The sequence below is a fragment of the Macaca mulatta genome, chromosome 17, assembly GCF_049350105.2.
Source record: "Macaca mulatta isolate MMU2019108-1 chromosome 17, T2T-MMU8v2.0, whole genome shotgun sequence".
NCBI classification, from domain to species: Eukaryota; Metazoa; Chordata; class Mammalia; order Primates; family Cercopithecidae; genus Macaca; species Macaca mulatta.
In genome coordinates, this window is record NC_133422.1 from 10,409,601 (window position 1) to 10,436,575 (window position 26,975).

The 26,975-nt window shown below is 40.6% G+C and overlaps 1 protein-coding gene and 1 pseudogene across 2 annotated transcripts in view; one reads left to right on the forward strand and one right to left on the reverse strand.

Annotated features, from left to right (window-relative positions):
* HMGB1 (high mobility group box 1) overlaps positions 1 to 26,975 on the reverse strand; it is a 154,798-nt gene that overhangs the window by 89,884 nt on the left and 37,939 nt on the right. The gene's annotated exons all lie outside the window — the stretch shown is intronic.
* On the forward strand, positions 2,051 to 3,306 carry LOC721878 (tyrosine-protein phosphatase non-receptor type 2; annotated as a pseudogene).

A 26,975-nucleotide genomic window follows, 5' to 3' on the forward strand; every position in this document is an offset into this window, starting at 1 on the left:
CACTCTAGCATACATCACTCCCTTCTCTTGTCCCATTTTTGTTTTTTCTCTATCATGAGCATTTATGTCCCACGGTGTCCCACTAACCACTGCAATTTATTTACTTTTCGTAGAGAGAGGGTCTTGCTCTGTTGCCCAGGCTGGCTGGAGTACAGTGGTGTGATCATAGCTCATTGCAGCCTCGAACTCCTGGGCCTAAGCAATCCTCCCACCTCAGCCTCCTGAGTAGCTGGGACCACAGTCATGTGCCACCATGCCTGGCTATTTAATATTGTATTTTTTTGTAGAGATGGGGTCTTGCTCTGTTGCCCAGGCTGGTCTCAAAGGATCCTTCTGCCTTGGCCTCCAAAGTGCTGGGATTATAGGTGTAAGCCGTTGCACCTGGCCAACCGCTGCAATTTTAAAAATGAACCAGTGTCCTCAGGTGTTGCTGTCCCTCTCACAACCCCATCCCGGACTGCTCTTCCCCAGCCCCTGCCCATGGCCTTCAATTAATTAACTTTCTCCCCTCCTTTTTTTATTTCAGAAAATTGTAAAAAGTTGTAAGATTAGTGCAATAAACACATACATACCCTTTACTTATATTCACAAGTGATTAACATTTTGCTACATTTGTGTTCACCTGCTTTTCCCCATCCCCAAATATTTACTGTGCTGAATCATTTGAGAGTAAGTTGCAGACATTATGACACTTTACTCTTAAATTTTTCAGCATGTATCTCCTAAAAATAGGACACTCTCTTACATAACCACAATGATCATACTTAGGAAACTTAATATTGAAATACTAAAATTTAATTTGAATATAGAGCCGATGCTCATATTTCTCCCCAGCTGGCTGACTTCTATTTATCTTTCAAGACTAAGCTCTAGAAAAATGACCTCCCTTCTCCCCACACCCCCTCTCTGTCCACACACAGAATACAGTGGGTATCTCCCTTCTATACTTTTACTACCTTTTAGTATACTTCTATTGAAGCACTTAGAACACACTATCACATTATCTATTTTCTTTTCTGTAGTATCTGAAACTCAGCTAGACTCATTTTAATTCTTCTTTCACTTCATATACTACCCAGCATTCGCTGGTGACTGAATGGATAAATGAATGAATGCATGCATGATGAGACACTGAAGATTCTCATTCCACTCTCTCATTATAACTGGTCATGTGTCTCTCAACATTCTGGGCAATATACCACGTGTTCTCAATTTCACCTCTTACTTCAAACACTGTGGTGGTGCCCAGGCCTGCGTGGTGGGCTTCTTTCATCTTGTGCAGATGCAACCTCACAGCACCTGCTTCTGGCCTCTGCCCCGGGTTTCTGGCCCCAGGGCTATGTTGGAGCTGTGACACAGGAGTCCCATGGGAACCACTTGGCACTCGGGCGTGGACAATCTGGCAATGGGGGACAGTTAAGGCCTGTAAGCTTGCCCTTGACCACTGAGGGACAGAAGCGCATAGAAAAATGCTTGTCTCATTTTTAGCCCAGGGTGGCCAATTCTGAGATACACGTTAAAAGGTTCCTCAGAAGCTCCCACAGGATCAAGTAGCAGACATTCATAATGTTTGCTAATTTGAAAGGGACCCTTGGGTTGGCCTTCTCTCCTTCCGGGGGGTCATTCTTCTGTCTTATCAGTCTATTCCTTGGTGTTACATTCCCAAATAAACTCCCTACCTACCTCCAAGTTGTCCATACAGGCTTTGCTTTCGGGAGAGCCCAGACTAAGACAATGTGGTAACATAAAACACCAGCAGCTTGGGAGCCAGACAGACCTGACTGTGAAACCAAGTTTGCTCATTCACTAGGCCATCACCTCGGGCACATAATTTAACTTCTCTCAGCCTCACTTTCTTCACTTTATAAGAGTATGGTAATTACTTTATAGGAGTATGATAATTAGAAATTTACCATATATATACATGAATAGAATATATACAAATTCCTTGAGTAATGATTGACTATAATCAACCACACCGGGTGTCTGTCCAGCTTAGCAGCCATCCTCACTCTTCCATTTCTCTTAAGATTTACGACTCGTCCCAGCCATGCCCACCATCATCGAGCGCGAGTTCGAGGAGTTGGATGCTCAGTATCGCTGGCAGCCGCCGTACTTGGAAATTTGAAATGAGTCCCATGACTATCTTCATAGAGTGGCCAAGTTTCCAGAAAACAGAAATCGAAATAGATACAGAGATGTAAGCCCATATGATCACAGTCGTGTTAAACTGCAAAATGCTGAGAATGATTATATTAATGCCAGCTTAGTTGACATAGAAGAGGCACAAAGGAGTCACATCTTAACACAGGGTCCACTTCCTAACATGTGCTGCCATTCCTGGCTTACGGTTTAGCAGCAGAAGACCAAAGCAGTTGTCATGCTGAACCGCATTGTGGAGAAAGAATTGGTTAAATGTGCACAGTACTGGCCAACAGATGACCAAGAGATGCTGTTTAGAGAAACAGGATTCAGTGTGAAGCTCTTGTCAGAAGATGTGAAGTTGTATTACACAGTACATCTTCTATGATTAGAAAATATCAATAGTGGTGAAACCAGAACAATATCTCACTTTCATTACACTACCTGGCCAGATTTTGGAGTCCCTGAATCACCAGCTTCATTTATCAATTTCTTGGTTAAAGTGAGAGAATCTGGCTCCTTGAACCCTGACCATGAGCCTGCGGTGGTCCATTGTAGTGAAGGCACTGGGTGCTCAGCACCTTCTCTCTGGTAGACACTTGTCTTGTTTTGATGGGAAAAGGAGATTATATTAACATTAAAAAAGTGTTATTGAACATGAGAAAATACCGAATGGGTCTTAGTCAGACCCCAGATCAACTGAGATTCTCATACATGGCTACAATAGAAACAGTAAAATGTGTAAAGGGAGATTCTAGTATACAGAAACGGTGGAAAGCACTTTCTAAGTAAAACTTAGCTCCTGCTTTTGATCACTCACCAAACAAAATAACGACTGAAAAATACAATCAGAACAGAATTGGTCTAGAAGAAGAAAAACTGACAGGTGACCGATGTACAGCAAATGCAAGATACAATGGAGGAGAACAGTGAGAATGCTCCACGGAAACGTATTCGAGAGGCCAGAAAGGCCACCACAGTTCAGAACGTGCAGCAGATGAAACAGAGGCTAAATGAGAATGAATGAAAAAGAAAAAGGCCACAGTAGGCACCTAATGTTCATGACTTGAGAATATTCTGGAGCTATACATTTTGAACCATTGATGTGCAAAGCCAGACCTGAAGCCCACTCCGGACACTAAAGTGAGGCTTGCTAAACCTCTAGATTGCCTCACCGTCATTTGTTTACAAAGTAAACTTTACATACAAAGCATGAGGAGCACCCACCAGCAGAAGACTTTGCAGAACTTTTCATTGGATGTGTTAATTGTTTTTAATGCATGTATGAAATATAGAAATATGTAAAAAAAATAAATTAGGAGAGATTCCTTTGTATTGTACTGCCATTCCTACTGTATTTTTATACTTTTTGGCAGCATTAAATATTTTTGTTAAATAGTCAAAAAAAAGTTTACTACTTGTCCCATCAGTTTCCTGGGGATGGGTTCATGTACTCACATTCTTACTAGATTTTGTGACTATTAGCAACCACAATTCTAACTACTGCATTGACTATTACACTAATATACAAAATAAACAATGCCTAGAATTATTTTTAAAAATAATCATCCTAAATGTACAAAAAGACAAACCACATTTCTATAATATATTGTCTAAATTTCAGGAAGAAATTCTCAACCTTTGAATGAGACATTTAAGAAAACTAGGTATCAATATCTCATTGGAATATGTTGTTTTGTTTATACCTCATATTTTCAAAGCTTTGGGACCTCAAAAGTAGTCCTTATTTAAAAACTTCTACTCGTAACCATAGTCTCCATTGTCAAAAAGGAATGTATAAGGATTATTATGCTTGAAATATTAATCTGTATGGATCTTACAAGATACTCCAGGTTGCTTATACGCTTAGTGGGAAATGAGAATTATTCAAAAGAAAAATTCTATTTTCCCAATAGGAGAAGTGTCCAAAAGTTTCAAAGACCTCAGAAAAATCAGCTTTTGGATGCTTGCTGCCACAGCTGTCAATAAGCAGGAAATAGCAGTAAGTCTTCAGAGAGAAAATTCATTAAAACAAGTCATTGAGGCTGGGCATGGTGGCTCACGCCTGTAATCCCAACGTTTTGGGAGACTGAGGTGGGCAGATCACCTGAGGCTGGGAGTTCGAGACCAGCCTGACCAACATAGCGAAACCTTGTCTCTACTAAAAACACAAAAATTAGCCAGGTGAGGTGGCAAGCAACTGTAATCCTGGCTACTCGAGAGGCTGAGGCAGGAGAATTGCTTGAGCCCGAGAGGTGAAGGTTGCAGTGAGCCAAGATCCTGCCATTGCACTCCATCCTGGGCAACGAGAGAAACTCTGTCTCAAAAAACAAAAAACAAAACAAGTCACTGAGAGTATGACAAAGAGACGTCTGCATCCCATGTCTACTGCAGCACTATTCTCAATAACCAAGATACGGAGTCAACCTAGGTGTGCAACAACAGATGAACGAATGAAGAAAATGTGATATATACACACTATGGAGTATTATTCAGCCATAAAAAAGAGTGAAATCCCATCGTTCATGGAATATAGATGAAACTGGAGGACATTATTTTAAGTGAAAAAAGCCAGGAACGGAAAGTTAAACAGTGCATGTTCTCACTCATATGTGAAAGCTAAAAAAAGTTGATCTCATAGAAGTAAAAAGTAGGACAGAGGATACTAGAGGCTGGGAAGGGAGAGTGACAGATTTGTTAAAAGATACAAAATTATAGCTAGATAGGGGAAATGAGTTCTAGTGTTCTACAGCACTGTAGAATGACTATAGTTAACAATAATGCAATGTATAGTTTCAAATAGCTAGATGGATATCGCACATTCTCAACACAAAGAAATGATAAACATTTGAGATGGTGGATGTGCTAATTACCCTGATCTGATAACTATAAATTATATGTATGGAAATATAATTATGTGCTCTCAAGAACATGTACAATTGCTATTTGTCAATTTAAAAAATAAATTTAAAAACTGTATCATCGAATCCTTAAGATGCTAAAGTTAATTTACTTATATAACAAATGAAAAAATTATTTCTTATGCTAATGTTTTTCAAAAAGTATAGCTTTTATGACTTTATATAAATATACCTAAAATAATAATTGTATGATATGTTTTTGTAGTCTAATAAAATTGGCACTGAATTCCAATTTTTTGAGGGTATCTTTTTCCATGTTTTCATCTTTATTTTCATATGGGAATTTCTAACTGAAATAAGTTGCTCCTCAAGTTCTAGGAGTTGACCCTAAAAGTAATCAATGTGATCCTCAACACGAGTTCCAGAACTAAAAAGAATGCCTAGTCTATGTTCCTTTGCATTTTTATTTTATTTAAATGTCTGTCTACCTGGTCCCCTTGATTAGGGAGCAAGCCTCCGAGGGTCAAGACCATGTTTCACATCTCTGGGGCCCAGTGCCTAGCACAGAGCTCTGTCCATATCTGCACTCCAATAAATGTTGACCTAAGATTCTTAGACTTGTGATTCACCTTGTAGTTAAAAGGGCTTTGGAGGTCATGTAACCCATTCCCTTAACTCTCCATCCTACTTCACCAATAACCAGCTTTTGCAAGACACTTCCAGGGGAAGAGTTTATGCGGAGACAAATGATTTCATTAACCATCACACCGCTAATTGTTACCTGATTCTTACTTAAACTTGGTCCAACCTTGCCTCTTTTTAGTCTTTGACTGAATGGCTCTAGTTCTCACCTAAAGAATTATGTGAAATCCAGTTCCAGAAAGAGAAGGGGACGCTGAGAGGAGAGAGCGAGACAGGGCACAGAACAGACTTGAGCCTCAGGTCTATTAATTCGATACGTGTTCACGTGGTTTCTGACTCTAGAACAGTCATACAGTGTCCCTGAGGTTCCTGTGCTTGGCTCCCTCCTTTTTTCACATGTCTGGCATCTCTTGTGTATGCCTGAGAAGGATCCATGCTAAAATTGTAATGACATATATACCTAAATTAGCAGCATACAACTTCCAAAAACCGAGCCTATGCAAGAGCTATTAAAAAAAAAAAAAGGATAATGAAGAGAACAGGATTTGAGTTGCTGCTTCTTGTATTTCCCTTGGAGCCTTCCCAGGCAAATATGGATCAGAAAGCTTTTCTTGTCAATTCTAATTTGTGGTAGTCTAGAAATTTAACCCTTGCTACTTTGATTGCCTGATTACATCTTTCAATGGAAAGGTAAAAATGATAAAAGAAAACAATATTCTAGATACTCTGTTCTCTGTAATTTGATGCAATTCAGTTTATATTCACTTGGCAAAAGTGAACAGTGCTGAATTTTAAGAACTAGTGTCTATATCTTACATCTCATTCGTAGCCAAAAGTGTGGAGTTTAAAGCCATTTGCTCACCAAGACCTCAGCAGAAATTTTTTTCAAAAAATAATTGAAATGAAAACATAAATCATGTAAAAAAGATTTTTTTTTTTTAAGATGAAAAAATGTTCAACCTTACTGGTTTTAGAGAAATAGGCAATAAAATGTCTGGGCTTTTTAGCAATAATCCTAGTTGTTAGTGAAACACCAAGTCTGTCTCTAACAGCCATCAGCTATGAAACCTTCGTTTTTCCAAAGACATTCTGACAGATACAATCAAACTGTTCAAGTGTCCCACAGATACTGCAAATGTTGATCCTCAAAACCACAGGAGCTTTCTTTCCTTATTCCCCTAGAGCAAGTATGATCCTGAACTTGTTAGAAATGCAAATTCTTGGGCCCCACCCCAGACCTACTGAATCAGAAACTCTGGGAGTAGGGCCCAGAAATGAGCTCTTCACAAGCCTCCAAGGGATTCTGATGCATGGTAAAATTTGAAGACCACCAATACCTCAAAAGGAGATGGATTATAATCTCCTTGGGGGCAAGGACCAAGCCTGTTGAAGGTTAACCCTGGCTCGTGACTCATAGTAGGTGTTCAGAATGTGTTGAATGAATAAATGATCTGTACACTTTTCCAGAAAACTCTGAGTCTATAGTTACTTTCAATTTTAAAAATATCTTTTGAGGACTTCTCTAGAAATAGGTGAGTCCGTTTCTCACATTGCCAAATGTACCTGGGGTGGAGGTTGGGGGTGGAGGAAAAATCACCCCTGTTGAGAAGCACTGCCTTAGATCATTCCTTACCAAGGTAGGTTAGGCACTGGCCTCATTCCAAGGCCAGTTGCTTCCTGTGCTTCTAGAGTGGCTAGGGAAGCACACTGTGGGAGAACCGTTTCCTCACCATTGACAATGGTCATTTACAAGACCATGGCCTATTTTACAGGGTGAACTCCCAATCCCAGTAAGATGGCCCGGGTTTCAATGCTGGTTTACTAGTTTTGCTTCCTTGGCCAGTGAATTTAAATAACCTGTCAAAAGAATGAAGTGATGGAGGCCAGACTCAAACCAACTGTGTACTCTATCCACACCTCTTCAGCAATATGGCATATCACAAAGTAGTGTTCAGAGATGTGCGTGTAGTAGGCTGCCTGCTCTAACACATGAGATCTAAATTTAGATAGCCACATAGGGAAATCGGATTTTAAGAAAGCGGATGGAATTCAGCTGCAAATAGATGGACACCTGGAATTCTGGGAAGTTCTAGCTGCTGCTGCTCAACTAAGGCATAACTGAACTCAAGATTTACAAAAATGTATTTCAGCCCAAGTATCTCCATAATTACTAACAAGGGACTGAGGAGGAGACTGTATATTAAAAGGCTAAAAATATCTACACTTGGAAATAGCAGATTGTGAAAGGGTATGTGACTGACAATTATTAAATAATTAAGAGTATGACTAAGATGAATATGCATTCATTCACCAAAATCTCATATTCCCAAAAAGCAGGAAAGGTAGTACAGTGAGATGGATGACACCTTCACATGACTCAGATGTCATGTGTTTCTCACCATTGAGACTGGATCAGACCCCCAAGGCACCCCCTCCCAGCATTTACCAGAATGTGTGTGTAACTACAGGGATGTGTATAATTATTTGATAGTTTCTCTTGTATCCTGTACCAATGAGGGTAGAGATTGTATCCCACTTATCACTGCAGCTCCAGGATCCAGTTTCATAAACATTTGTTGAATGAATGAATAAGAAAAGAGGACACCCCCAAAGAGGCTGCAAGGGAAAAAGCTAGAAAGACAGAAGCATGGGGAAAAATTAGGGTCATGTAAGTCAAAGGAGGAAAAAAGTTCCATGGTGGGTGCTCAGCAGTGTCTAATGCCACGAAGGCATGAAGTAGGATAAAGGTTAAAAATTAGCCTTTGGTTTTGGCAAATATGAAGCTTATTGGTAACCTTAACAAGAACAATTCCATCAGAGAACAGAAGCTAATTGCAGTGGGTTGAGTCATCAAGCAGGCATAAGGAAGTAGGGCTACCCAATTATAAGCTACTCTTTCAGGAAGCTCAAATCTGAAGGTTAGGAGAATTAGGTCAGTAGCTAGAAGGAAATGTGGAGTTGAGGGGCTGTTTTTCCTCCCAAGGAGTATAAAGGTGTAACATTAGATGAAACTACTTGAGACAAAGGCCAATATCAATAGAGAAGTTAAAACGCATGCCTCAAGATTCGGGAAGGGATGGGGTTGGGCTTAAAAAGGTAGGAGCCTATTTCTTACCCTAGGAGAGAGAATAAAGAAGAAAGGATAGGTTCCCATGGAGATAAATTTCTAAGTGTTGAGGAAGAGGCTCAGAAAATTCTAGCATGATAGGCTCACTTTTTTCTTTTTCCATGAAGGAGATGGCAACGTCAACTGACAGGAGAAAGGTGACAATACTGACGGGTTGAAGAACGATGGACATTTGAAACAACTTCTTAGACCAGTAAAGGCTGGAGTTCATAAATCAGAACTGACTTCAGGTTATATATGTTTTTCTCCAGCAGCATAAGATAACAGAGCGAGGTCTGCAGAAACGAAAGAAGGGTCAGACAAGGATAGTTGGAGCTAGTGCAAGGAGGGAAGCACCACGGTGGGAGCCAGGTACCCCCTGGACTTATAATTTACACTGAATTCCAACAATAGAAGGGCTCTAAGCAGGAGAGTGACAGATTTCAGAAGACTAGGACACATTTGGTAAGAAAGTTGGAGGAAAACTTGACTCTGGAATCAGGGCAGCCAATAGACGGCAGTATTTTCACAGAGGAGGGAATGGTCAACAGTGACTTTCTAGTCTGAAGCTCAGGAGGAGGAAGCAACTCTACCTGATGGTATGAAGATCACGGAGGTAGCTGAGATCACCTAGCCTGTGTGTGTCGAATGAGAAGAGAAGAAAGACGAGGAGTTCCTGAGGGGCACAGACTTTAAGTGGGGCTGTGGTGACAACACAAGAAGAGAGGCTTGCAGAGGAGACTGAGCAGCTGTCATGAGAGAGGTAGGATGGTGGACTCGGAGAAGAGGCAGAAGATGTTCTTAAAGGAACGACACTGCTGCCAAGGAGTCAGCCAGTTGGTGACAAGGAAAGACCCTGTTGCGAGAAAAAAGTCAGTGAAGTAGTAGGAACGATGACAGATGACACTAGGTTGAAGAGTGGCAACAGAGGGTAGACCACTCTTCTGAGACACTGAAGAGGCGTAGTTAGAAATAAAGGGGAGTCGCCAGAAAGGAATTTGTGGCTAAGCAAGAAGTTTTCTTTAAGATTGAAGATACGTAAGCATGATTTAAATGCTGCTGGGATGGAGTTCACAGACCTGGAAGACAGAAGAGAAAGCGGGTCATCAAGAGAGTGGGATTTACTTAAATGATAGAGGAAAATCTCATCCACAGGAAATGCAGACATGAGGGAGGGGCCAGACGAACAGTGAAACATCAGCAACTGGTCCCCCAACTTCTGAGTGAATGTGGAGATATAATCAGGCAAAGGACTGCATCATCTCCTGGTTAATGATGGAGTCAGAGAAAAGAGTGTCTTATACAGAAGTTGTGATATATTTGGCCGGGCGCAGTGGCTCACGCCTGTAATCCAAGCACTTTGGGAGGCCAAGGTGGGCGGATCACCTGAGGTCAGGAGTTCATGACTGGCCTGGTCAACATGGCAAAATCCCGCCTCTACTAAAAATAAAAGAAAATCAGCCAGGCATGGTGGTGCATGCCTGTAATCCCAGCTACTAGGGAGGCTGAAACAGGAGAATTACTTGAATCTGGGAGTCAGAGGTTGCAGTGAGCCAAGATCACACCACTGCACTCCAGCCTGGGCAATGGAGCTAGACTTGGTCTCAAAACAAAAACAAAAACAAAAACAAAACAACGTATTTATTATCACTGCATAAATTTCTGTATAAGAAATACTCTTTAATATGAAGTGAATTTATATATAAAATTATATAGAACCACTATAAAATACTCAGAGGTTTATAAAATTTATATATAACCTTATGTTTACATATAAAATTCCATGTAAATGATTATAAAATACTCTTATACGAAAAGTATATGAATTAAATTATATATCAACTTACTTTTTATATTACAATATTTTTGTTACACAGAAGTTTATATAGTGACAATAAATATTTCTCAAGAACGATTTCATATAATAGAAGTATAAGTTATCCATTTCTAATAGTGAAAAAGAAAAGCAGTCCCACACCAGTGACAGGGCTATGAATCTGAGAGGTTCAAAGACTTCATTCTTAGAGACACTGAGGTCAGGGTATGGCCAACACATCTGAAGTTGACAGAATTGGCGCTGGGTTGGTTGGAGGACGTACAGCATTACCATCACAATGGCAGACGCTTGGCCTTGATAACTAGCAAATCAGGGGGAAAGATTCCGGTTTCCTCTGTCAGTATCTGAACTAGTGTGTTCCCAAAGGGTGGTGGTGAAGACGGTTTATGGAAGGCACAAGATCAGTAAACCATAAAGGATTGGCTCCAAGAAGGAAGGAAGTAGACCAAGTGTTAATGGCAGTGCCATGTAAAAGCCAGGTCTGGGATGTATGTTCTACACAGTTTGGGGGGTGAAAAAAGTGTCAGCCTATAGAGCACAGGGCTTTAAGCCTCAAGTACTGTTAACAGCAGTTTACTAGTCTACAGCAGGAATTATAACTAGTAATTCTAAGGGCAATTACTCAGGCAAGTTTTACTAGAACAAGGAAGCTCTGCTTCAAGGTCAAATCGATTTCTGCATTTATAGAAGTATCTAGATATTCTCTGTTCAAACAATGGGGTAAAATCCCCACAAATTTAATTTCTGATAGAGTGTTCCCCATATTGCCTGGCCAGTAGTGATAATATTGCTTGGCTATTATTAATGAAACATTTCTGTGGTTGGGCGCAGTGGCTCACAGCTGTCATCCTGGCACTTTGGGAGGCTGAGGCAGGAGGATCACTTAACTTCAGGAGTTCAAGAGCAGCCTGGACATCATGGCAAGATCCCATCTCTATAAAAAATTTCAAAATTGGCTGGGTGTGGTGGCAGACACCTGTCGTCCCAGCTACTCAGAAAGCTGAGGTGGGAGGATCACTTGAGCCCCAGGAGGTTGAGGCTGCAGTGTGCCGTGACTGTGCTACTGCACTCCAGTCTGTGCAACAGTGAAAGGACTCTGTCTCAAAAAAAGAAATAAAATAAAAATTAAAAACCGATTTCTTTCTTTTGGTACATTATAGCCACGCACTTCAACGGCTAGTACAATTATTTTTCTGCAGTTCCATATTTAGATTCTAGCTAAAAGTAACCTAGGACCTTCATGTCGGAGGTGTCTTTGGCAAAACTGTTATGTGAGTGAAACGATTAATCAGTTGAGGATGAAGACGCCTCACTGCTAATGAAGATGTGGTTTAAGGATTTTATGCACCCAGTTCATTTATTAACAACTTGTTTAAGCTTTATTAGCTGGGTCTCCTTTATAACTGTGTTCTTTAATTTACAAGACAATAAAAATTAAAATGGTAAATGGAAAACCTATCTTGCTTTTCAATAAATAATTTATTTTAATAACTTCATGGGCATGCTGGCCAAAACGTTTTAGCTGTGAAAATAATTTCAATTCACATTTTTTGGAATCAATGCTAAAAGGTGACATATTCTCAAAGGAAAAGTGGACAAATGACCAGTTATAGGACATGATTAAGAAACTAACCGCGGGCCAGGTGCAGCGGCTCATGCCTGTAATCCCAGCGCTTTGGGAGGCCGAGGTGAGTGGACTGCTTGAGCCCAGGAGTTCAAGACCAGGCTGGGCAACATGGCAAAAACCAGGCTCTACTAAAAATGCAAAAAAAAAAAAAAAAAAAAAAAATTAGCTAGGTAACTAGGTGTTGGTGGCTCACACCTGCAGTCCCAGCTACTCAGGAGGCTGAGGCATGAGAATCATTTGAACCCAAGAGGCAGAGGTTGCAGTGAGCCAAGATCGTACCACTGCATGCCAGCCTGGGCAACAGAGAGACAGACTCAGTCTCAAACAAACAAACAAACAAAAAGAAACCAACCACTGCCCTGTGCTTGGAGAGATCTGTTTATCTTTACCACTAAAGACTGTTGGAAGTAAATTTTAGAAGGTTTATAATAACTAAAAGTAATCACTTCTGTCTTATGAAAGGTTCTGCTGATATTTTTCTATTGTGGCCAGTAATGGCAATATTCCAGAAGTCATATTTAAGGAATATCTTTAGTGGATTCAGCAGTTTTTCAAATATGTACTTTTATCTCTCCGACATTCATGATTGCAATTTATCAAACTGACCTCATGATATAAACTGTACTCTATGATGCCTCATAGTACAGAAACTGGAGGCAGAAAGAGAAGTTGAATGCCTAAGAATCTGTAATTCTAAAACTCAGCATAGACCATTCAGCATTAGTGGTTCTAACAATCCCACTGCAAAATGAGTTGATAATGTGGAACACTTTAGTGAACTAAAGCATAAGGAACCATGTCCACCTAATGCAGCAAATTAAAACACATGATAGCTACAATTAATGAAGCACATAGTCCTGGCTGGGCACTATGGTACGTCCTTTACATAGATTATCTCTTAGATTATTAACCCCATTTTAGAGATGAGAACATTTGGGCTCAGGAAGATAAAAATCACAAAAGAAGAGACAGAACTAAGATTTGAATCCAAGTGTGACTGGGTTCATATTAAGCTTCCATTTCTGAATTTATATTAGAGGTCAATAACTCACCTTTGTCCTTTTAAAATAATTTTTGGCTCTGTGACCTACATGGGCAAGCTGTTATTTACAAACCACCCACACATCTAGATGGCCACTGTCTCACCATCCACTTTGACCATCAGGGCTCCTAGCGTGCTATCAAGGGGAATGCTATAATTTTGGAGTTGTAAATCTGAGGGCTTAAGAAAGAAAGAAATTGTAAAAAGCAGGCATTACTCAGGGGCACAGACTGCCAGGCAGATCTGTCATGCTTATGGGTAACCTCCTAGGGCCAAAAATATATGTGCCCAAACTGCCTAAATACTTCCTTTCACTTCATAATACTGCCTGAAATCCTGTCAAATTAGAACTTCATTTGCACTGCTTGTCAATTTTTAACACATAAGCAAATCACCTGGAGATCTTGTTAAAATGCAAATTCTGATTAGGTTAGGTCTGGGTCTGCATGTCTGATATGCTTCCAGAGGACACTGATGCTGCTGGTCCATGGACCACACTTAGAGAAGCAAAAAAGATGTCTGATATTTACTCTCCGGTTGCCTAGCAGGGTTTCTCATTTAGGTGAGATCTCTTTGTGCATCATGATGGGAGGGATGAGCTGAAAAGCAGCAAATTAAGAGTGAGTTAAGTGTCTGCCTCACTTCCCTATTATCTGTAACAAGTAGGTACGGGCATTGTGGCCAACCAGAAAATTCTTTCCAGGGCCATGACCCTTGAGATTATGTTGCAAAGATGCAAGGACAACTTAGAAATAATTTCCAGCACTGGCGGCACTGAGTGTCTGTCAGTGTGCTGGTGGCACGGTCCTATTCAGCTTGTGGCTTACCTGCCTGGCCCGTTTGGTTATGGGCCATTTTCTGAGTACCACGGAGCATCGCCCAGCTGACAAGGGCTTGTACTCCACCCCTGGTGCGCGGAAGGGAAGCGTGGCTGCTAGTACGCTTGGTGCAAAAGTAATTGTGGTTTTGCCATTCATATTTGATACAGTGAGTCACTACTTAGGTGAAACTGGAACTTGAGGGGACACACTCAAGTTCTCAAGTTCTCATTATACAGTACTAAGGTTCAAAAATCAGCAATTGTATCAAACACAGGCTCTACAGCAGTGGTCAGCCAACTTTTTCTGCAAGGGGCCAGAGGGCAGATGTTTTAAGAGTTTCTGGGCCCCATATGGTTTCTGTTCCAACTATAAACTCTGCCACTGTAGGGCAAAAGCAGCCCTCCACAATCCATACATGCATAGGTGTGTTCCAATAAAACTTTATTTGTGGACCCTGAAATTTGAATTTCATAAACTTTTCATGTGTCATGAAATATTCTTTTGATTTTTTCCCCACCTTTTAAAGTGTAACAACCCTTTTTAGCCTGTAGGCCATATAGAAACAGGCAGGGGGCTGGGTTTGCTGACCCTTGCTCTGAAGCAATGGTATCTTGATCCAGTTTATACCCACAAACTTTTCTCCTGGAAACCATGCACTTAATTCTCATCTCTTCTTACCATGACAACACGAAGTTATTCTATATAACAAAGAGATTGTACCCACCCAAGTCAGCATTTAGATCATGTCACTGGCTTCCTCAAAATTTTGATCTTTATAAAAATCAATTAAAGCACCTTAAAAGGTAAGCAGTGATGAAATATATGAAATAATGGGCTAATTAAACATCACCTAAATAGAAACTGTGAGAAGAACCATAGATGCGAAAAGGAATCATGAAGTAACCAACGTGGAGGATATCTTGGTTTAGAGATTTGATGAACACGAGTTTTGATTTCAAAAAATTTGTGCAATACTCACTGCTTTGGTGGGCAGCTTGCTATGCAAGTTGGTAGAAAAATTTATCCTGAAGTCACAGCTCTCTACCACTCTAGATTTTTCTTGAACTAACTACCATTTCAAACCATTTTAGGTAGAGTTACTAGTTCCAAGTCTCAGGCAAATTGCCCTGGTATTAGCCCTGTTCTTTCTGTGGTCACAAGTCAAACTACAATGGTGAATAAAATTAGATGATTTCTTTAATCTTTCCTTTCTCAGCCCCTGTAGTCAATTTCCAGTACTCTATTCAAAGAAAAACAAAAAATGTCCAAATATAACCTTATTTTAAAACTTGTTAACCACTGATTTCACTTGTTAACCAAATTTCTTTCTTTTTTTTTCTTAAGACTGAGTCTCACTCTGTCGCCAGGCTGGAGTGCAGTGGCATGATCTTTATTCACTGCAAGATCTGCCTCCTGGGTACTGGTTCAAGCAATTCTCCTGCCTCAGTCTCCCGAGTAGCTGGGATTAGAGGTGTGCACCCCCACACCCAGCTAATTTTTTTGTAGTTTTAGTAGAGGCTGGGTTTCACCATGTTGGCCAGGCTAGTCTTGAACTCCTGACCTCGTGATCCGCCTGCCTCGGCCTCCCAAAGTGCTGGGATTACAGGCATGAACCACTGCGCCCAGCCTATTAACCAAATTTCTAATCACACACACTTGAGGCCCAGTAAATGCCTGCTGAAAAGAGGGTGGTGGTGGTGAGGCAATTGAGGGACTAATACTGATAGCTGCTGAAATCTTGTATAGCACTTTCTTGTTAGAACACTCCATCACGGGCTCCCAGGCCCACACTACATGAAGGTACTTTTAGCTCCCCTGCTTGCTCTTTACCCAAATATAGTTAGCAAACCCTGGGAACTAAATAGCATCGACACACTTGAAAAAGACAATCGGGCAAATCCCAACTGCTGTGCTCCTGCAGCTAAAGATGAAGACTCGCCCATTGGGCAGGTGCTTAATTGTACCTAGAAAATTAATTTCAGCGGTTCCATGACAACACATGGGCAGTGAAGCTCTAGTGTTCCCCCCAGATGGAATCTTCCAGGATGTAGAGTTTCCCATACCAGCTCATCCTCCCATTCTTCCATTCTTCCAGATTCCGGTTCTTCTCTTACCTAGTGTGTAGTGGGCCAAATGGTGGCCCCCTCAAAAAGATATGTCCATGTGTTAACCTGGAACCTGTGGATGTGACCTTATTTGGAAAAATGGGGCCAGGTGCAGTGGTGTGCACCTGTAGTCCCAGAACTTTGACAGGCCAAGGTGGGAGGATCGCTGGAGCCCAGGAGTTCAAGACCAACCCAGGCAGCATATTGAGATCCCTGTCTCTATAAACAATAAAAAATTAGCTAGGTGTGGTGGCATGCACCTGAAGTTCCAGCTACTTGAGAGGCTGAGGCAGAAGGATTGCTCAAGCCCAAGGAGTTCAAGGCTGCAATGAGCTATGATCGTGCCACTGCACTCCACCTGGGTGACAGAGTGAGACTCCCTCTCTTGGGAGAAAAGAAAAAAAGGTCTTTGCAAATGTAATAAAGAATCTTAGATAAGATCATCCTGGTTTAGGATGGACCCTAAATCCAATGACATCTGTCCTTACAAAAGAAAGGTACAGGGAACTGTGAGACAGACACAGAGGGGAGGGCCTTACGAAGCGGGAAGCATAGATGCAGTTACAAGTCAAGGAGTGCCAAGGACTGTCTACAACCAGAAGGCAGGAGAGATGTATGGGATGGTTTCTCCCTCAGAGCCTCCAGAACTTCTGGCCTCCAGGACTGTGAAGAATCAATTTCTGTCGTTTTAAGCTACCAAGTTTGTGTGTCATTTGTTATGGCACTGGTAGTATTAGGACTCTAATACACAGTATAAAAAATAATAATAGGGCCAGGTGCGGTGGCTCAGACCAGCACTTTGGGAGGGCAAGACGGGCAGATCACTTGAGGTCAGGAGTTGGAGACCAACCAGGCCAACATGGCGAAACCCTGTCTCTATTAAAAATAAAAATTAGTTGGGCATGGTGGTGTGCACCTGTAATCCCATCTACTCAGGAGGCTGAGGCAGAAGAATTGCTTGAACCCGGGAGGTGGGGGTTGTAGTGAATGCTACTGCACTCCAGCCTGGGCAAAAGAGCTAGACTCCTTCATCCTAGGACATAGCCAAGTCTTAAGCAGCAAAAAGAAGTTATTAAAGGTCTGTAGTTCTGCATTAAGCAGCACAGGCATGTACCTATGAGTATATGATTATAAAAGTCCTGGGTCAGGCCCATTTCAAACATGGCCTCTTTCCACCAACTGTGTACTATTTCTCATTCCACAACTAGAGATGATGTCTTTATATTCTGTCAAAAAAGTGAATTTTTGTGGGATAAGACATTATCCTTGTGTTAAACGCACCAGTCTTAGTGTAAACAAGCCTAGTTCCTTTTCCATTTTGGCTATCTAATATGCATTTGCATATGCTAGGCAGTGTACTAGGCACCGTAAATACATTACCTTGTTTAACCTCTACAGGATTCTGGGAGATATGCATTATCCCCATTTTATAGATGAGAACACTGAGAAAATGATGTTCATAAATGCCTCACTTTATGAGACATATAAATACTTCTGAGATGACATATTTACTCAGTGGCAGAACCAGGCCTCGAGCTACTCTGAGTCTGATTTCCAAAGCCCCTGCTCTTAATCATGTCAACTTCTTTCCTATATTACCTTTCCCAGAGTGCGCTCTCATGGACCAAGAGCAGAAAGTGCAAGTTACTAGGCAGCAGAAAACTGTAGAGGTGGGAAGATTAGATAAAATATGTAAATAAGAAGACTTTAAGACACCAAAACCAAATGTAAATACTTTACCACCTGAATCAGTGCTTGTATTCATGAGGCTAAAGGTCATGCATTTTATCTCTAGGTCTGGTGATGCCAATCCTGATCTACAGCCAGCAGCAACAGTTCCCTAGTCTGCCTAGAAGTTTGTAAAGGCATGGGCTTTGGTAGGAGGTAGACGAGAGAAAGCAGAACAGATTATTACAAACCCAGTGCATTCCCCCTTGATGGGTCAACAGCGATTTCTTTGTAACTGAAGGACAGCACACTGGTTGTGATGACTCACGAAAGAGTAGGAGGGATAAAGAAGTCTGAGGCATTGCCTGGAAGCCTCGCTCTGCTTAAACAAGTACACTAATGGCTCATGCCTGTTACTCTCAGCACTTTGGAAGGCCAAGATGGGTGGATCACTTGAGGCCAGGAGTTTAAGCCCAGCCTGGTCAACATAGCAAGACCTTTTCTTTATTAAAAAAAAAAAAAAGAAAGAAAGCAAGCAAGTAATAATGATTCAAGTTCTCATTCTCTACAAAATTCACTTACGAATTTCCAAATGCTAGTGAAAACTTTTAGGTATTGCAAAACTGTCTTAATGCACAACTGGATTCTCATTTTACTTAGTCTAAGATGACTTTTTCACCTTGAACCTCTGCGTCTTTGTGATCACTTAGCTTTCTGACAAGCAATTTCAGTGAGTGTTTATCAATTTGCATCCACACGCTGACACATAGGGGTCTACTTACATATCCTTCATGTAATCATCTTTCTACGTGGTACACTTCTGACTTTGTGTGCAGCTTTCTTATTTAAGCACTGTATTAAATGCTCTGCTTCCTACACCCTTAGGAACAATGAGAATAAAAGCACAATTTTGGTTACTTCTTCATATCAAAGGAAGTTCATCTCCTGGTTATTAAAAGCCATTATTAAATGGCCATCTTTTTGTGCCCCCGTGTTAAGCACTCTACCAATACACCATTAAATAGATAAGGGCCATACTCCACAGAGATGATGGTTCTATATTCTGTATTTTCTGGGGGAGTTCTAATTTCATGCAATTCCTTCTTCTTAAATAAAGGCAATTCTCTAAATATATTACCTAATGTGCTTTCATTTTCATATTCTTGTAAGATTTTTCACATAAATCAATTCTCAAAAAATAGTATCATAGGCCTTTTAAAAATAGTCATGTTCAAAAGTCAGGCTCATGAATAAATGTGTGCATTCATTAGATATATTTTCATAAATTCAAATTTAAAAGAATAAGAGTAGCTAGAAGGTGGAAAATCTTATTCTGATTAGGAATGCACAATCACAAGGAAGTGTTTGATATATCTAGTCATTTTATTCTGCATTGTTTTATTTTGATTTTGGTAAGACAAAAAACAATGTAGAAAGTTTGACAACTTAAAAAAGTAATATGAGGGTGAGAAAGCCCTCTTCCAGGATTAGCGAAAAATGGCTTTTTTTTTTTTTTTTTTTTTTGAGACAGAGTCTCGCTCTGTTGCCCAGCTGGAGTGCAATGGTGCCATCTTGACTCACTGCAACCTCCGCCTCCCGGGTTCAAGTGATTCTCCTGCCTCAGCCTCCCAAGTAGCTGGGGCTACAGGCGTGCACCACCATGCCCGGCTAATTTTTTAATTTTTAGTACAGATGAGGTTTCACCATGCTGGCCAGGCTGGTCTTGAACTCCTGACCTTGTGATCTGCCCGCCTCAGCCTCCCAAAGTGCTGGGATTACAGGCGTGAGCCACCGCACCCGGCCTAAATGGCCAAGTTTTATTATGGACAATTAAGCTGTAGAATAAACATCTACTTTTAATAGCTGGCATAGTGCCTAGTGGTTTTGAAGCCACAAGCAGGTTTACAAAAAAACATTTAAATCTATTTGAGTCTACAGAAAACTAAGATTACCTAAGCAGAAAATGAAAATAGTTCAGGATTAAGGAGTCTTAACAAATGAAGAGTATAGGTATTTTAGAAGTATTACTTTATATTTTTATAGTATCCTAATAGTTAATATTTACATTCCTACAATTTTAATGAGTTTATCTATATTAAAATAATTTAATGGATTAGTATGTTTATATTTGCTTTTAGTAAATGTAGTGTAGGATAAACTCAGCTGTCTACACCCTAAGACTACACCTGAGGCTGTTTCTGTGTTGATATATACCTGAATAGCAGATATTACTTGAGAGGAAATAAAATAGCTTCAGGCCTAATTTTGCAAGTTTATGATGGGAGAGTAAGCATGACTTCAAAGAACTGACTTTGAGTTAAAACTTGAAGAATGAATGTGATGACAGCAAGTATAAAACAATGCCAGGCAGAGGTGGGACTGTTTACGGGTATTAGTGCAAGCGTGTTGATAAATGATCAAAGTAGGAAATACCTTTCTTCCCCCGTACATGTTGGAAAATAACTGCAATAGAATGCAAGGACATCTCAGAGATAAATGTTCAACGTAGCTTTTAGAGACCGTTCAGTTACTTTTTGTAATGACATCGGAATTGATTGCATTTTGAAGGCAATTCTAAATGCAAAGTCTTCATTTTGTTGACAGAAGCTGGGTTATTTATTATGAAAATCCAAAAATCAAGTAAAATATCTAATTAGGATTATACCAGCAAAGGCAAAGTTAGAATTCAAGACTTCATGATCATGGTAGGATTATTTTAACGTAACTCTGCTAATTAACTGAAATTTCCTTTAACTCTCACATCTGCCTTTTACTTCTTAAGACATTTTTCTAGTATTTCACCAGAGCAAGATATCAGAAGGGTAAATCTCTTACCAATGAACTTTGCTAATTCTTAGTGACTCCGTGACTCTGGTGTAAGGATCAGGAAAAAAATGAATGAAATACATTTTAATATATTTCTGCTTTCTCTAATTCCAAAGACCACTCGAAAGAGTAAGTTATTTGTGGGTATTATTTAAAACTTGAGATTAAAAGAGACCGTGATTACCCTTCATGGATTTTGGCAAAACTTAAGCCATTTCATTAGAAGAGCAAAGCAAGCCTCCCACACTCTTGGCTTATTCTCACAATTATCTAGATATCTAGCAAAAAAACTCAAGTAGTTTGTTAACTACAGATGCCAAGGGCTGACAGTTTCACTTTCAGTTTTCAGAATATCTTTTGTTTCAGTGGTGTAAGCACACCATCAGAATCTCTACAAAATAATTAAGTTACAATTGTAACTTCCATCAGATGTAGTACTTAAAGGAATCTAGAAGACACAATTCATTAATTATAGGAATTTGACTGCAAATTCTTCTGGGGGGTCTGAATTTCAAAGGAGGTATCTTTGTAAGTCAGACTCAACTCATTACTCTGTGATGCAGGCTCCTCCAAATGGCAGCAGAAACGTATTACTCTCTAGAAACACTACAGTAGTGCTACAATTTTAGGGTTCTGTAGCGATAAGCACAAATGAACAGAAATACATTCTTAGAAGGACAGTATCATTTAAAATAAAAAATACTGTCATAATTGTATACCAGAATAGCTTCCCTATAATACTTTGATTTTCTGATTTTTCGAAATCAAAATTGAATTTTAATGTGAAAAAAATGAGTGAATTGTTTCAAAATAGGACATTTCTGTGTATAATTTAAAAATTTAAAAAATATTTGATTAGTAGACTGATATACTCAAACACTTTTGATAAGCTTTTCATTATGTACAAACCATATAAATTGTAAAAAAATTGGAAATTATTCAAAACTTCACATAACTACAGTGACCAAATAAATATTGGAGGGGAAAGAAAAGGAGTCAAATGAATCTAGTATTTTCTTATTTTCTTTCTTTCTTTTTTGTTTTTTTTTGGGGAAAGGGTCTTACTGTGCCACCCAGGTGGGAGTGCAATGGCGCAATCACGGCTCACTGCAGCCTCAACCTTATGGGCTCAGGTGATCCTCCCACCTCAGCTTCCCAAGTAGCAGGGACCACAGGCATGTGCCAACACGCCTGGCTAATTTTTTTTGGTATTTTTTGTAGAGACGAGGTTTCACCACATTGCTGAGGCTGATATGGAACTCCTGGTTTCAAGTGATCTACTCAACTCAGCCTCCCAAAGTGCTGGGATTACAGGTGTGAGCCACCACACCCGGCCTAATCCAGCATTTTCTAAAAGGAAGGACCCAGGGGTGAACGGCATTATCAGTAATTATGTTCAAGACTATCAGACATGCAGGCTGGGGATGAATGGAAGGGGAAAATGATGAATAAATTATGAATACACATAGGGACACAGCGGATTAGAGATGCGCAAGATGCCAGTGAGATATTCAAAGTTTAACTCAAAAGCCACTTAACATATGAAATCTTGACAAACACTCCTACCTCCAACTGGAATTAATTTCTCTTCTGGGCTCCCACAGCACTCTGTATTTTTCTAACAGCATAACGCTATCTTGTTTGTAGATATTTCCGTGATAGCATTACTAGCTTTCCCCTTATCACAGCTGTTTGAAGTTCTTTTGCCTCTTCCATCCACTGTTCCCCAATCCCACTGCTTAAAGGCTGGTCTTATTAAGTTTTATATTCCTAGTGCTAACACACTTGTCTACACACAGATGATGTTCAATAAAGGGTTGCTAAATGAATTCTCTTGTGATAATAGCACTATGGTAACATAATTGATGGTGAAAATTTCTTCTTAATGTTTACTTTCAGCAGAAAGCATTCATTTAATAAACTTTCATTGAGAACATGCTAATTTCCATGACCCTGGTAGGAAATAGGAAAATAAAGATGAATGTAATAAGGTGCCCATTCTACTGAAAGTCTTCACTAGTGCAGAATTACGGATCAAACTTTTCATGAAATGTCTTCAGTGATAAGAGTTCTAATATTTGGAATAAAAAATGTTATGGGTTGTGCCAAGATACCTACATACTTCGTAATTTTGTAGAGGGCTGTCCTTAATGCAGAAATGTATACTAACATAGTCGTATGTGGAAATTCTTTTTATGATGCTAACTGCATGCTAACCAGACTTTTTAATTTAATACTTGCATTAAATAAACCATGCTAGGAATCTAGAAATCTAGCTTGGTTTATTTTCCATAGAATGTACTCTTTGTAGTATGCATATACTACATAAAAATTCTATTAATGGCCTGGTACTAAAGATGTGTCTGTTGGGGAATCAGTTATTCTGTATAATTCTATATTAATTGATACATTAAAATATACCCAAAATATAAACTCCGAGTAAAAGTATCCGCACGGTGTGCATATGTTTATTATTTTAAATATCAGCATATACGTTTTCATGCCATAAAGTTATAAAATGAAAAAATAGTAGCCTCTTATATTGCGTTAAATTCATGCTTATTCAGCTAGTAAAAACAAGAAAGCAATTAACATATAAACCATGATGGTGGTTCAACTTGCTTTAGTTTGTGTTTTTTAAAATTTGAAAGTGATAAATATAGCCCGAAGTCAGCTCATATTTTCAGTAAGTACTGAAGAGGATGTACTGGCCCTATTGACTACACTGACCCCATTAAAATATTTGTGAGTCTAAAGGTTCACATGATGTTCCTTCACTCTAGCAACAGGCCATACGTGTCTCACACAGGGACTCTGTTCAATCCATTAATACCTCCTGAAGTGCTTAACACTGTGGTTCATTTATAGTAGACACTCAATATATATTCCATTAACTGAATTCTAAGATAAACTGTCTGTTACTTACAGAAATTTTCACGTAAGGGAGTCACCGCAGCTGAAGGCAATTTTGAAATCCTGTAAAAGAACCCACTCCTCTCTCCAAGTAATGAAGTTTGTTAGCTTCAAGCCTGTAATAAGGTACTGACTTAAATTTTCTAATACAGTACTACTATATATCTAATGTGGGGTTAGTCAATGATAGGAAAAAAACATAAGAAGGAGTCACATTTAAAAATGTGTGCTCAGGGGCATGGTGACGCCCGCCTGCAGTCCAGCTATTCCAGGGGCTGAGGCAGGCGGATCCCTTGAGCTCAGGAGTTTGAGGCTGCAGTAAGCTATGATTGTGCAACTCCACTCAGCCTGGGCAAGAGAGTGAGACCCTGCCTCTAAAAAGAAATTCGTTTTAAGTGTGCTCAGGGCACAACAGGAGCCACTGGTAACATGCCATTTCCACTGTGAATATGGTAAGGACAGAATCCCTGTCTCTAGGCCCTCTTCCACTGGTCAATCTCATCATCGCCATTCAAGGTCAACACTGGTATTCTCTCCTCTTAGACAAAGTCTTTGGCATTTTCTATACTATACTATGTCTTCCTCTCCTCAAATGCATATACAAATAAAACTTGAACGCTTCTTTCTCCATTTAGTGTAATTTTCTTTTTATAACATAGACCCAATTTTCAAACCCCACAATGGTGGATTTTATTTGATACATTGTAAAAAGCACTGGATTGAAGTCAAATGGCTTAGGAGACCTATATTCTAGTCCTGTTTCTACCATGAAAGAGACAAATCACAAGGCTTCGCAGGGCTTCAGCTTCCTTGTGTGTAGAATAAGGAATCATAGAATCATCTCTTTGGTCCTATTGGGCGATAAAAAGCTATGATTCTAAGCTGTTCCCTTTTCTCACCTAAGAATACAATCTGATACAAAGAGGCCGCAGAATGTGTCAACCACTCCCTATTGCTTCGAATTCTCTCTTCCTTTAGGTTCAGGGATAAAGGGACGTTATTTCTTTCTTTTTTTTTTTTTTTTTTTTTTGAGCCGGAGTCTCGCTCTGTCGCCCAGGCTGGAGTGCAGTGGCCAGATCTCAGCTCACTGCAAGCTCCGCCTCCCGGGTTCCCGCCATTCTCCTGCCTCAGCCTCCCGAGTAGCTGGGACTACAGGCGCCCGCCACCTCGCCCGGCTAGTTTTTTTTGTATTTTTTAGTAGAGACGGGGTTTCACCATGTTAGCCAGGATGGTCTCGATCTCCTGACCTCGTGATCCGCCCGTCTCGGCCTCCCAAAGTGCTGGGATTACAGGCTTGAGCCACCGCGCCCGGCCATAAAGGGACGTTATTTCTTAAGTCTCCCTTTGCTTTCTTCTGCTTGCCTCGTAAATATTTTTCCACCTTGGCAGTCCTACATGTCTTTTCACTCTACATGTCTTCCCTAGGTGATGTGACCCAGCCTGTGGCTTCTACTGCCATCCACACACATCGCTGCCCCTCTTCACATTCGCATCGCAACTATCTCCTGGAAGCTTTCCAAGTGCTGAGCCACAGTAACCTCAACCGAACTGCTGTTCATTCTCCCCCCAGGCCAGCCCCCCCTCTGCGTCTTGGTGAGAAACCTAAGAGAAATCCTAAACTCCTCCTTCCACCCCACTCCCCACATCAAATCGATTACCAACTTGTGCTGATTTTATCTCCAAATATTCTCCAGAATTGTCGCCGTCATGGACTGAATATTTGTGTCCCCCCAAATTCGTATGTCCTGATCCCTGATGTGACTGGATTTAGAGATTTGACCTCTAAGGAGTAATTAAGGTTCAGTGAGGTCAAAGGTGGAGCCCTGATCTGATAGGATCAGTGCCCTTATAAGAAGAGACTAGAGCTGGGCACAGGGGCTCACACCTGTAATCCCAGTATTCTGGGAGGCCGAGGTGGGAGGATCACTTGAGGCCAGGAGTCTGAGACCAGCCTGGGCAACATAGTGAGACCCCAGCTCTACAAGAAAATAAAATAGTCAGACATGATGGTACACACCTGTGGTCCCAGCTCCTCAGGAGGCTGAGGCAGGAAGATGGCTTGAGCCCAGGAATTCGAGGCTGCAGCAAGCTGTGATCACACCACTGTGCTCCAGCCTGGGTGACAGAGACCCAGTCTCTTTAAAAAAAAAAAAAAAAAAAAGCCATACATAGCCCAGAAAAGCGTCCTCACCAGAACCCAATCCTGATAGGACCTGGAGGACTTCCAGCCTCCACAGCTGTGAGAAAATTTCTGTTGCTTGCGCCGCCCAGTCTGTGGTATTTTGCTGTGGCAGCCCAAACCGACTTATCAGTGACCTCCTCTCTGTTACCGCAGGGTAGCTCATGATCCTGTCTTCCCTACAGTCCAGCCACTCTCTCACATCTACCTACCTAGAAGTATCACTGTGGGTTACAGTCAGATCACTGGGGATTAAGTCCTCATTCTGCCGCTGCCTGTGTAAATTTGAGCAAGTTACTTAATCTCTCTGTGTGTCAGTAACCTCCCTGTGAAATAAGGCTAATAATAGCAGGGTTGTTTCAACAAGGCGACACATGTATAATGCTTCCAACACAGCTTGGCACATTATAAGCATTCAACGAAAGTGAGCTACTATTATCTCATCAATTACCAGAATATGCCACCTAAGCCACAAGGCTGCCCACATCATCCTCATGTTTTAAAACACTTCAGTGGGCTCTCCACCATCAACAGGATAAAGTCCAAGCTTCCTTAGCACTTCTTAGAGGCTCCATATGAATCCACAAGTTCCAATACGGGAACACAGGTGAACTTTCCACTCCAACTTCAAGCTCCTTCATGTCACTGCTCATCCACATGGAGGTCAACAGCACGAGACTCCGTGCAGTTCCTGGTAGTTCCCTGACCCTCAGGCAGACTCTCCCCAGCCCTCCGTCTGCCACATCCTTGCCCTTTGCTTCCCTTGGCCAGCTCCCATTCATTCTCCTCGATTCCGCTTGGACGTTTCTCTCCCAGGAAGCCTTTATGAACCTTAGTGTGGGTTATGAACCCATCTTTGCTCCTTTCATACCTTTTGCAAGCCTTTATTACTGACACTTAACCATTATCATACTGAAGTGACCTGTTGGTGTGTCTTTGTTCCCCACTAGACAGAAAACTCAAGATCAGAGATCAGTTCTTCTTCTTCTTTTTTTTTTTTTTTTTTTTTGGTATCACAGTGTTTAGCAGCCTGCTATATGGTAAATGTCAGTAAATGTTTCACAAACTGAATGGAATTGAACTCCGGAATCTAGACCATCTTTTCCATATCCATCACTCCTGTCTTAGTTGAAGTCCTTATTTCCCATTTGAACCAATGCAAAGGATTTTCTAACTCTAATCTCTCTTTTCTCCACACCATCCTTT